At 36.9% G+C, this 13,152-nt stretch overlaps 1 pseudogene; it reads left to right on the top strand.

Moving 5' to 3' along the window:
• The first annotated feature begins 3,913 nt into the window (after nucleotides 1-3,913).
• Nucleotides 3,914-5,347, top strand: LOC148176377 (uncharacterized; annotated as a pseudogene).
• Nucleotides 5,348-13,152: the final 7,805 nt, after the last annotated feature.

Here is a 13,152-nt window from a genome sequence, read left to right on the forward strand (position 1 = left end):
ATTGAGATTATGCAGCTAGTAAAATTACGAATGTATCAGAGAGAAATTTGAATGAAAGTTTAACAAATGTTGATGATTTGATGACTGACATTAAAATGAAATAGATCAGATTATGGGGTGAAAAATATTAATATGTACCTTTTTTGAAAGTTGGTGTTTCGCGATGTAAACAAAGTGCCAAACAATATCTTCACCTCAAGAACTTCGTATCACGTACCATTTTTGTGTTTTGTCAATTTAAAAAATTGTTCAAAAACATAGAAAAGAGCTTGTGTTTTCAAGTTTATTTAAGATACTAACGTAGTTATGGTCATAAAGATTCAAAATATATCAGAAAAAACAAGAATTCAAAAAAATTATAGAAATCTATGCAAATCATAACTGGTTTGAATCGCCTACTTTGATGCGAATTTTTACACTTACAGCTGTGCCCTGACAATTTCTTGAGTCCACCCTGGGTACAGTGAAATAAAAAACTTCCGCCTACGGTTCTTGGTTTTGAAACCCATTGAAGGGCAGGCACAGTGATTAACTCTATTTTCAAATCTTTAAATGGGCTTTACCTATGGGGTTCTTCTACGCTGACTTGGTGGTGTCTGTCCGGAAGCATTTATCGGTATTTACTGCCCCGCAAAACTAACGCAAAATCGACTTACTAATTTTATAAATAGCTTGAAAAAAATTATTGACGATTCACGCGAACTTAATACGACTTAATTCAAATTGATCTTTTGCAGCAGTATTTTGCAATCCTTTCAGAACTAACAGTTTCATTAATTGATTAATGATAAAACACAAATGTGGCAAAAAATCGATAAGTAAATCAGACATTTTATTGGCGGTATGTCATGAAGAATACCGACTGTTATCAGTATTCGAGGAGGTAAAACACTGTCAAAGCCAACTGTAAAACTTGAGGTAAACCACACGGCGATTTCCACTTTTGTTTTTTGCATTTTTTTGCAAGTCTGGGAACATTCGGGCGCATCTAGAGGTTTCGTGCTTCGGGATACGTTTGTTGGGATTACTTGACTCCGGAGTTAGCTACACCATCTTAAGAAGAGCAGGAATGGAACGCTTTCGGAACATCCGCTTGAAGACTAAACGTCTCCTAGGAGGAAATGACCACTGCACTATCGCCGACGGAAGCCGGCACCAGATTTCGAGTACCGTGTCGCTACCTTTTAAACTTCGGAATCGAGTAGTTCTTTTGGAAGTGGCACAGGTCCCTTCATTACCGCACGAACTAATTTTAGGAGCGGACTTTTGGCTTAGAATGGGGATAGTTCCGGACTTGCATAGTCACTCGTGGCAGTTTTCGCCAGTGCAGGCAGCCTCCGTGGAGGTTCCTAAAAACCCCGCACTGACAGTGCAAAAGCGGTCGATCCTGAACAGGGTAATAGAGGATTGTTTCCAAAACGGCGGTACGGAAATCAGATGCGTGAAAGGGGTCGAGTACCACATTACCCTTCTTGACGATAACCCGATCAAGCAGCGCAACTACCCTGTGTCCCCAAAGATACAGGAAGCCATCAGTGCGGAGTTGGATCATATGCTTAATAACAACGTCGTAAAACCCTCAACGAGCACTTGGTCGTCACCGGTGATGACGGTTCCTATCGCTTTTGTGTAGATTATAGGAAACCTCAATAAGGTCACCGCGAAGGACGCGTACCCCCTACCTAGAATATCCACCATCCTCGATAAACTACACAACGCGCGGTACTTAACATCGTTGGATATCAAATCGGCTTAGTGGCAAGTCGCCGTGGCCCCGGATAGTAGACCATATACGGCGTTTTCAGTTGCGGGCCGAAGGTTGTTTCAATTCCGTCGTCTTCCTTTCGGACTAACAAACGCTCCGGCGGTATTTAAACGCATCATCGACCAGGTCGTCGGACATGATCTTGAACTATTCGTATTTCAATATTTGGACGACCTGATCATCATCTCCCCGTCCTTCGAGCAACATATGGACATTCTAGGTAAGGTCCTCCATCGGTTGTCGAATGCGAATTTAACCCTAAACCGAAATAAATGCAAATTTTGTCGTTCGTCATTAAATTATCTGGGGTATGTCGTGGATAATCGCGGGTTGCATGTCGACCCTGGGAAGGTATCGGCTATTGTGGATATACTTCGCCCCCAACCTGTTCGCGATGTTCGACGCTTCTTAGGTATGTTCTCGTGGTATCGGCGTTTTATTTTGAATTTCGCATCACTCGTAACGCCCCCGCCAGACCACTTGAAGAAAAATCGACGCTTTGAATGGGCGCCCACTTGTAAACAAACGTTCTTGAAAGTTAAGGAGCTTTTGATTTCGACCCAATCCTATTGTCACGTTGGCCGAAAATTGAAAGTCTCACTTTTAACAATAACAACTTATTCAGCGCTATGAACACTCGGTAATCCTCACTTATTGCACTTTACAATACTTTCAATTACTTGCCTATTTACATTCTATCGCTATTGCCTTATACAGTATGTTATTTCTATACCACTAGCGTAATGCTGGAGCGCTACGAGAATATTCGGGAGTTCCGCGTATGACTCAGCATTATTCCACAAAAGTGCGGCATCTCGCACGTTCCAGCGCTGGCGCTAGAAGCTTCCAGAATCTTCTCGTAACACTATATAGCCCAAATTTTGACCTGCGAGTGCCTACGGGATCGGGGCAGTGTTAACGCAAGCCTATCCGGACGGTGAAGACGTCATCAGTTATACGGGGTATCAAAAAATTCGCGAAACAACTTAGTGGTACGTTGATGAGTAATGACCAATACTGTTCAAATAAATGTTTAAAAAAATCCATGCCTCTTTGCTTTAAAGATATAGGAGCTCAAATATTATTTTTTACAGTCGTTTAATTCAACAATTAAAACATATGAACATAATGTCCATTCATAAAACATAAAAATCAAGTTACCTTTGATTTTTGTAAAATCAGAGGATACTTTTCAATCATCATTTCATGGGACTGTACTTTGAAGTTTGTTGTCAATGTCAGTTCAGTTTGTTTAATTTTAGTTTACATTAGACAACTTCTTAGTGTCTTGTTGAAACTCCCAATGCAGAAATTAGCTATTTCTTACGCTTTCTTGCAGCGTGAGTATAAATTAAAGATTTCATTTTGAAATTTTGGCATCATAATTGTCAAATGTCGATTTGGTTACCAATCTCACGAACTGTTCCGTTTAGGGTTATTTTTGATCGCCAACCATAGTAACTTTTATTTTTTGTGAATGGATATTACCATTTTCTACAAATTAACTGAAATGACACCTTGGGTTTAAGCAACACAGTTAGCAATTGCTTGCTTTACAATATTATTTGTTTAAAGCGAATACCTTAAGCTGTTTTTACCTGAAAAACTATGTGGCAACATTGCACACGAATACAAATAATAGCTATTTATTTGAGAAGGATATTAAGTAATTCATAATGAACGAGGACGTTACTTGTTAACGTCCGAGTTTTTTTTGAGGAATTACTTAATATCCGTAGTAAATACAAAGCTTTATCGAAACATGTACGAAGGTGGCAATGTTACCACTCAACAGTTCTGCAAATTTCCAATTTTTGACGGAAGTTTTGAACGCGATGAAACCGCGAGAAAAGCATTTTCCAAGATATTTTATGTTAGAATTAATACAAATAAATGCAGATCTTCAGAATGTTTTTAATTTTGGTCTTTGGAGTTGCTTTCCTTTGCATAAAAACGTTGAATATTATGGATTAATGGCAACTGTGCTATTATGAGACGGTAACTATGTTATTATGATTTATTTGTATTATCATTAGTAATATCCCGAGTGCATGTCAAATTGTCGACAAATTAATTTTTAAATTAGGAGGCAATTTGGCATGCACGAGGGGGTATTTTGGCAGACTATTTCCTGAGAAGAATTTCATCGATACTCTAAACAATTTTTTGGTTTAAAAATTGGTTTCTTTTAAATTTTTAAACGATTCTTGACTGTAATCACATTTTCATTGACCGGTATCCAAGGGCTTTGTTGTGACAACAATTTTGTGAAAAAATAATTTCAAGATGAGTTTGCGTTTTGGGCAGAATACAGAACAAATAATAAACGCTGCAGTGGACAAGTTAACTCCACAGAACACAAAAAAGTCAAGAGATTCTGCATGGAGACAGTTTGAACAATTTTGTGATGAAAGAAAATACACCATCGAACAGGAAACTTCTATGTCGCAACTGGCGCTAATTCTTAAAGACTTCGCTTTCAATATGAGGCGCACTAATGGAGAAGAATATAAAGAGGGTGTTGTGAAGACAATTTGGAATACAATAGCAAAACTGTTGCAACAAAAATATTATAATGAGTTTAACATTGTTTTGATCCATTTAAAGACGTCACGTTTGAGTGTGCTCGAACTGCAAGAGATGCAAAGAGGAAAGAGTTGCAAAAGAATCCCGAAAAAAGAAAAATGAGTGCATCTAGCTTATCAGAACAAGAAATTGATCAAATGTGTACTATTTGGAACGAGACAACTCCGAATGGGCTGCAACGCAAATTTTTCCACATTGCCTCGTACGAACTAGCATGGAGAGGAGGAGAAGCATGCAACTGTCTTTTGAGTTACTTTGAAGAAGAATTTGACGACCGCGGAAATCCAACAGGTCGAATAGCGTATAACCCCGTATTTTCTAAAACAGCGCAAGGAGGGAGTCACAGATTGACAGAAACGAGATGGTTAGTGCAAAACACCACCGACCCGAGCAAATGTCCAATCAGGTATTTAAAATAGTGCACGATAACAAAAGACTTATCATTCTAATTTTTCAGGCTTTTCAAATTATTAAAAGAAAAGAGAGGACCGCACATTACAGTCGAACGTCTCTTCTTAACCATAAATCCGTCGTGGAAAAAAGAAACTTCAAAAGGTTTTTTTAAAAACTGCCCTGTAGGACGAAATGAGATTTCAAAGTGGACAAGGCAAGCAGCAGAAGCTATAGGAATTGACACGAAAAGAGTAAAAGTATCAAATCACTCCAACCGTGCCGCAGCAATTACCCAACTTGCGAAGGTTGGTGTTTCAGAAAATTTAATTATGAAGGTTACAGGACACTCAAATCAAGCTTCGATAAAGAGTTACCTTCAAGTAAATAGTGAACATCACGAGGAAATCGTTAAAAAAATGCGAAATGATAACAGCGAAATAACAGGAATTGATGCAACCAGCAATGAAAACACATCGGTTCCAACATCAAAGAAAGTTTTATATTCAACCTGTGTTTTTAACAATTGTTCATTCTCTTAAAAGAAATAAAAATTTAAATTTAGTCTTTTTATTCATAAATGTTGGATCTGATAATATGCACTAATGCAAATTATCGATAATTGCACTAGTGCAAATTATCGATAATTGCACTAGTGCAGTATTATCGCTAAAACTTGATCGTGATTGGTTGAAAATAAAACATTGCAGCTTTCTAATTGGCTTAAATTTTTCGAAGGAAATAGTCACTATTATGATGTACTTTACATGTAAGCATAGAAACGTATTAGATACATCTTAATGTTCATGTTTCGATAATAGCTATTTATTTGAGAAGGATATTAAGTAATTCATAATGAACGAGGACGTTACTTGTTAACGTCCGAGTTTTTTATGAATTACTTAATATCCGTAGTAAATACAAAGCTTTATCGAAACATGGACGAGGGTGGCAATGTTACCACTCAACAGTTCTGCAAATTTCCAATTTTTGACGGAAGTTTTGAACGCGATGAAACAGCGAGAAAAGCAATTATTTGTATCATCACTATTATGATGTACTTTACACGTAAGCATACAATGGTATTAGGTACATCTTAATGTTCATGTTTCGATAAATGTTTTAATTACAATAGCTTCAAACCTTTCAATCGAATGACACCTAAACTGTCAGAATTGTGAATTAATAATGTTCACAAATAATGAATGCGCAGACATGTATTTAGTGCCGGGTGAGTGCCGAAGCAATGCTAGATATCCATTAAGAAGGCATCCAAGCAGCAAAGTTTTAGACGGTTGGATCAGCGAATACGGGGGAGACAGGGAGCGTAGTACCGGATCATTGTATCGGGATCCAGGGCGCCCCAGAACAACAAGAACACCTCAGCCGTTTTAGACTTAATAGAAGAAGATCCAAGAACGTCATGTCGAGCCATTGCTAATATGTTGGATACCTCGTCTAGCGCAGTCAGCAGAATTGTTCGAGATGAGCAACTCCATCCTTACCATTTCACAAAAGTGCATGCATTATTGCCAGGAGATTTTGTAAGAAAAGTAAATGTTTGCAATTGTTTGCTGCAACAGGTTGTAGCCTAATTTAGATAGTGGTGGCTACAGCCTGGCAGCTTTTTGCCGAAAAGCGGTGTCGTGGGCTCCGAATCAAACAAATATTAATAAAATTTGATGTTTATTATAAATGGCGCCACCACAGCTGGTATTATACTGCGGCTGTGGGCGCAGTCAATCAAATTAGTTAAAGGCAAACAGAATCTATAAAATATTTAGTGAACAAAAATTACTAGCAAAATGGTACCATTGGGCTTTAGTTTTCCTTTCTTTAAATGTTACTAAAAATTATAAGTGATATAAGTGAACTTAAGTAAAATTTTGATAGTTGATGTTATTTGAAATTTATAATTATAGGTATACTAAATAAAATTACAAAAGAAGATGTAGAATTAAATAGGAACCGAAATTCAACAGATAATGAGCACTTAGCTGGGGCTGTTAGGAAGTACTTAGCGGGGGGTCCCCTCTGACTGCCAAGAGGTACTTAGTTGGAGGTCCTCTCTGGCCGCTAGGACTCCGACGTCAACGGTGTGCAGAAAGCAACCGACCTCTAAGGTGAAGCTCGATGCGAGAAGCAAGGGAAGTCGAGGGATAAATAACATCAGGTCACTTGTGACCTCGGTAAAAAAAAAACTAATAATAATGAGAGATGTTAATTGAGGAAAAGCAAAAGAGAAGAGATAGATTGAAATTGTGAAACCATACCTTAGAACCTAAGGGTAGTATCTACTACCACGTGGATGGGTGGTTTACGAAAAAGCTGAAGTTCCCGAATAAACGTGCCACGAGCGAATTCGGATCGAGATTTTTCAGGGAAAACCGGGAAATCACTTGCACTTCCTCGGTGCACGAAAAACAACCTTCACCCACAAAAATCAAAAGTCAAAGTCCCCCTCCAATATCGCGCCAAAAGGGACTCGAGAATCCTATTCAAATAAAACCCTGTTCATTTGAACCGAAGTACGCGGAAGCAGGTGTCTCTACTTTGTCAAGACATGCGTGTTGATTATTTCCGAGATTTTATCAGGTCTTGATTGTAAACAAAGAATGACAATACAAATACAGGTTAGTGAATTATTAATACAACGATACAAGTACGAGAATAGGCGAGTAATTGAGAGTTAGAAACTTTGATCTTTGACCTGGTTTTTAGAAACAAAAAAAAGTTGAATTAAGATAAGACTGAAGCTACAGAAAAGGGACGTGAAACGGAATACTTGAAAGACGCCAAAAAGGGAAGAGGAATAAATTCAAGCGATCTTCCGAAATACCCGATGGCTAAAAAACAAAAGAAGGAAAAGGGGAAAAGAAGCAGTCGAAATTCCGTGTGACAATACAGGGTGTTAGGTAACGTTACGGACATAGACTATTATTTTTTTCGTGTTAGATAAAAAGCTAAAAGGCTTTAAAGTTGACCAATAGAATGGTTTCAAATATTTTTTCAATTTTACAGAAATCCAAATAGCTTTCGGACCAAACGAATAATTTGTCACTTTCCCGTCACATTTGAAGTTTTAAATCAGTGGCGTCAATAAAAGGGAAAAACAATAACGCAATTTTATTAAAAAAAACAGACAACAAAGCAACACTACAATAGATGTTCAAAATGGCCACTATCTTGTTGAACACATAATTGTAATTGACGCAATAATGTTTCCTTTATTCCTTTATTCCTACCCAACACATTTTCGTTTTGACGAACTTGATTTGTGATGTCCACAAAAATGGAACAAGTACGCCATTGATAGAAAATAAGAACTGTCAATTTGACATCAAACAAAAAATTTCCTTCAGTAACTCTGATTCAAATTTTTGTAACCTTATGCAAATTGTTCCCTGATTGGTCACATTCAAAGCCTTCCAGCTCTTAAACGGTTCAAGAAAACCCGAAAAAAACTTCGAAACATTACTTTTCACGGCTGCCTCCATCACCCCTTTTTCTATCACCGTAACGTTACCTAACACCCTGTATAGCTTACCCAACTAAAAGAAGTGGCATGGTACCACCCCAAGATGGAAAATGTGAATCTCCAGTGTCACCCGAAAACCACTGGTACAAAAAGAAGATGTAGGAACACTAAAATTAAATATTGAACCATAGTGGCATATTTAACTGCCCTTTATTGTTTTAGCTCAGATGGTCGAGCAGAAAGAAGGCCTAAAGAAGGAAATGTAGTCAAATAGTTAGTTAGCAATTTTGAGTAAGCAAATTTGTGTGAGTAAACAACCGATTTAACAGTCTCAGAAAACAAAATTGCTGCAAGGTGCAAGATGATTCTCAATTTTGTGCAAACATTATGTGGACCGATGAAGCAATTTTTCAAGAGCTAGATTTTACAATATAGTGGGCAAATTATACCATGGCGTACCTGACTTTTAGAGTCGAATATTATCTTATTGCGCTCATAATATGGAGGGTGTAAACAGGCTATTGTGTCCGAAAATTAAAATTTACGACATCTCCGAGTAGGTAGAAAAATGTGGACCCGTCCCTCTTCCAGGCATTAGCGCGGAGGCTCAAGATGATTGTTGATGACTGCAATTGTTCTGGATAACGCTTCGTACCACTCCAGACAATACCGAAAAATGCCAATTAAATCTTCAAAAAAGGATGCCTTATTGAAATTCGTCCAGGAAGAGAACATTCCCATTCCTGAAGGTCTAAAGCAGATAAAAAAGAATTTGGTTGCTTTAATTACACAAAGTGACGTGGATAAGTCCAAATCATATGCAATTGACAACTTTGCTGAAAACTGTGGACACCAGGTTTTGCGACTTCCACCATACCACTGTGTGCTAAATCCCATCGAGTTGGTGTGGAGCCAACTCAAACACCGAGTTAGGAAGGGTAATTTAACGCCAAATTTGACTAATTCTGTCGTCAATTTGATTCGCGAGAGGCTCAAAAAATTGACGGTGTTCTTTGGTCCAATTGTATTGACCACACAGTTCACGTGGAAAACAATTTCCTAAGTCGAAATGACTTTCCAGAACTCATCATAAACACTAATGATGACAGTGATGATTCTGATGAGGAATGATTAATTTGTAGTTTTTTTTTAACTTTATATAAATTTCATAATTTTTGTTTAATTTTTAATTAGATAGATAGGATTAATATGTTCTTTATAATTTTTTATATAATTATTTAAATACACATATTCCAACATTATTTTTTTTTTATTTTTTCGTTCTTATCGTAAAAACTTGATGTCTCTCGGTTTTTTCAAATTAATAAACAAAAATTAAAAATTTAATAACGTTTTTAAAAGAAAACATATTGAAGGGGGCAATAATAATGATCTCGAGCTAATATCTGGAAGAAGCACGGGTCCACATTTTTCTACCTACTTGGAGATGTCGTAAATTTTAATTTTCGAACACAATAGCCTGTTTACACTCTCCACATTATGAGCGCAATAAGATAATATTCGACTCTTAAAGTCAGGTACGCCATGGTAAAATCTGCCTACTATAATAGGGATTATCTTTATTACGGTTTTGAAAAACCGAAGATATTTACATTGTCCAAACATCAGCAACGATTTAGTGTTAATGTTTGGGCTGGCATATTCGATAATCGTTTAATTGGACCAGTTATTATTCCCCCTCAACTTGGCGAAGAAAATTTTTTAGAACTTCTCATACATGATTACCAAAATTTAATTAATGAGCTTCCCTTAGCAAGAGTTAATAATATATGGCTACAAATAGATGTCGCTCCAGCCCATCATGCAGTAAGGTCACTACATAGAGAAGGTACAGACAACGGTTGCGACGTATAACGTTCTATCTCTTTAAAATCTCCCATACGAATGACGTAGGTATTTTTCACCGTTTGTTTGGCCAACTTGTTTCATACAAACTGTCAATGTCAAATTTGATTTTGAAATTTTTGCTACCAATCTAAGCTGGTGCATAAGAGTACATATATCAAAATGGTTCAAATTTGTTGTGTTTCTGGTTGCAAAAGAACAAACCGGAACGAAGAGATGTCAGGTTTTTTAGTTGCCCTAATGGGATGTTGTTATGTTAGGAAAAACTAGAGTAAATATAAGAGCAATGTGGTTGAAAGCTGTGCGAAAACAAGCAACTATTAAACATTTTCATATTTGTGATGTACGTATTTAAAGCTGGCAATTGTTGTAAATTTACAATGCTGAAAACCAAAACTTTTACACTAGTCTAAATTTCTGTATGAACAGTTTGGCACACTAACTTGTGTTCATTTGATTAAGTCAGTAGTATTTAGTTTTCAATTTTGTTTATTAGATTGTGAATGTACAACAACTGCCGTCATGAAGAAGAGTTGAAAAACTAATGCAATATTTCTTGTAGAAACATTTTTGTGCAAATGATTTTACAGTTAGTTTCAACACAAGCATCAAAAAGGACTTACACATAAAAAGCAATGCTGTACCACATTTATTTTTAGGTGCACAAACAAGAGATCTGCCATGCAATAAAAGTAAGTTTTTAATACACATTTGTATCATAAAAATACTGAAATGGATTTGTAGCATTAAGGTGAGTTGTTATATTCATTTCTGTTCACATCTTAATAAAAATTAACATAAAAATAGGATTATTCTGTAATGTTTGAATTGTTTGTAAAATATGAAATTTATGATTTAAAATTTAGACCATATCTACTCAGGTACACGGTAGTTTAAAGCATCACGAAAATTATGTTTTAGTTCGATCACTACCTCAATTACAAATAAATTATCCCATTTCACTTCCCTTTATAAAATGGTAACGTATAGGTTCATCATAAAATGTACATATATGCAGAATTATTGTTTTATAATATAGAATAGATTATATACATACGTAGATTACTTATTATGTCCTTTCTGTAATTGTACAGGCTTTCAGAATAGAAGATTTTCAAACATAAATTAAACAACTAATTGGATTTTTTCCTAGATAATCCAATTTTACGAGTACGTAAGTTCTCTAAACTTGTAAATCGCAACACTACCTATCCCAAATCTGATCCTTTAAAAAATTTTGCTTTGAACTCCAGCGATTTTCCTTTAAACTTCAACAGGTCATCGAAAAATTGTATAGGTGTTGACTGTAAAGACACGATTGCCACAATTAATTCCAATTTCCTCATAGATAATCCTGTGTTAACAGTGCCAAAGTACCCTACAATTGAAAGTCCTAGGCCCACCTATCCCGAACCTGGTCCTTCAAAAGCTTTCTGTTTGACCTCCAGAAGTTCTCCTATCAACTTCAATAGTTCAACAAAGGATTGTACAAGTACTGATTGTAAAGACACCATTACAACAGTTAATTCCAATTTCCTTCTAGATAATCCCATTTTAACAACGCGTAAGCCCCTTACATTTAAAAATTCCCAGTCAGTCTATCTCGAATCTGGTCCATTTTACTCAAACAGTTCATCTAAGGATTGTACAGGTAGACAAATGTAGGAATACTGATTTATTATTTCCGTTGTTCATCAGTAGTTGAAATTGAAAAAAGAAAACGAAGAACTTAAAGCTGAACTGAGAATTTACAAAAGCCTTAAAACAGGACTTTCTCATTTTTTAAATCCCGATCAAAAACAATACCTAAGGCGAAAAACAGCAAGGGGTTCTCAGTGGAACGATGAGACCATGATCAAGGCATACAAAATAAGAATAGCGTGCGGTGGCACTGGCTATAAAGTAATAAGAGAAGTAGGCCAATCTTTACCTAGTCAAAGAACACTCCAAAGACGAATTCAACATCTTAAATTTCTCCCTGGTATTTTAAATAATGTGTTGATTTCCCTAAAACCCAGTAGAGTTGATGACGGAGAAAGAGAAACACTCTTGTATCCTCATTGATGAAATGGCCATTACTCCCAAGTTCGATTATGATCCTAACAGTGGCTTGGTTTTGGGAAAACCTACTATCCCATCTTCCAGTGGTGGCTTTGAAGAAATTGCTTGTCATGGTCTAGTTTACATGCTAGCGGGGGTCACATCAAGATGGAAACAAATTGTTGGCGGGTCATTCTTTTAATGCCGAAGTAGTCAAAACAGACATAGAAAATTTGGTTCACGAATCAGAATTTTTGGGTTTGAAAGTGGACATGGTTATCACCGACATAGCAGGCCAAAACCAAGCCATTTGGAAACTATATAATATCAGCGCACGTAGGCATGCAGAAGTGCATGGCCACATAGCAAATCCGACTTTTGAAAAGATGAAAGTCAGTTTGGCATTCCGACTATTTCACCACGATGTGTCTGCAGCTTTAAAATATTGTGTCGAAAGACAATTATTACCGAATGAGGTCCTGACTACGGCTTGGTTTTGCGAAACCATGCATAAATGGTTTAAAATTATTACAAGCCGGACGAAGACTTTTGCATTGTCAGAAGGTAATATTCCAGTTTATGATGAAACTCTCAACTTCCTGCGAGACGTTATCGACCTATTTTCCAAAGTACAGATTGGAATTAAAAATGTATGGAAACCAGTACAAACTGGGATTGTGTTAGCTACAACCAATGCCATCATGCAGCGCCCGTAAGGGAGCTTGGTTAAACAAAAATTACCCCGGAAGATGGATAGGCAGAGGAGGGCCGTTTCAGTGGCCAGCGAGATCGCCCGACCTTACGCCTGTGGACTTTTTCCTCTGGGGCCATATAAAGTCTCCCGTATACTGAACACCGGTGCCAAACCAAGCCGTTTTAATAAACAGAATTTTTGAAGCAGCTGGTGCCATAAATAAGGAAATGCTAGACAGGATGCAAGCGAACATAATTCGGCGAGCAGATATTTGCAGAAATCAACACGGGCAAAACTTTGAACAATTGTAGTAATATTATGAGTTTTTTTAAT

The sequence above is a fragment of the Gnatocerus cornutus genome, chromosome 4, assembly GCF_029298725.1.
Source record: "Gnatocerus cornutus isolate USDA-ARS CGAHR chromosome 4, icGnaCorn1.1, whole genome shotgun sequence".
Lineage (NCBI taxonomy): Eukaryota > Metazoa > Arthropoda > Insecta > Coleoptera > Tenebrionidae > Gnatocerus > Gnatocerus cornutus.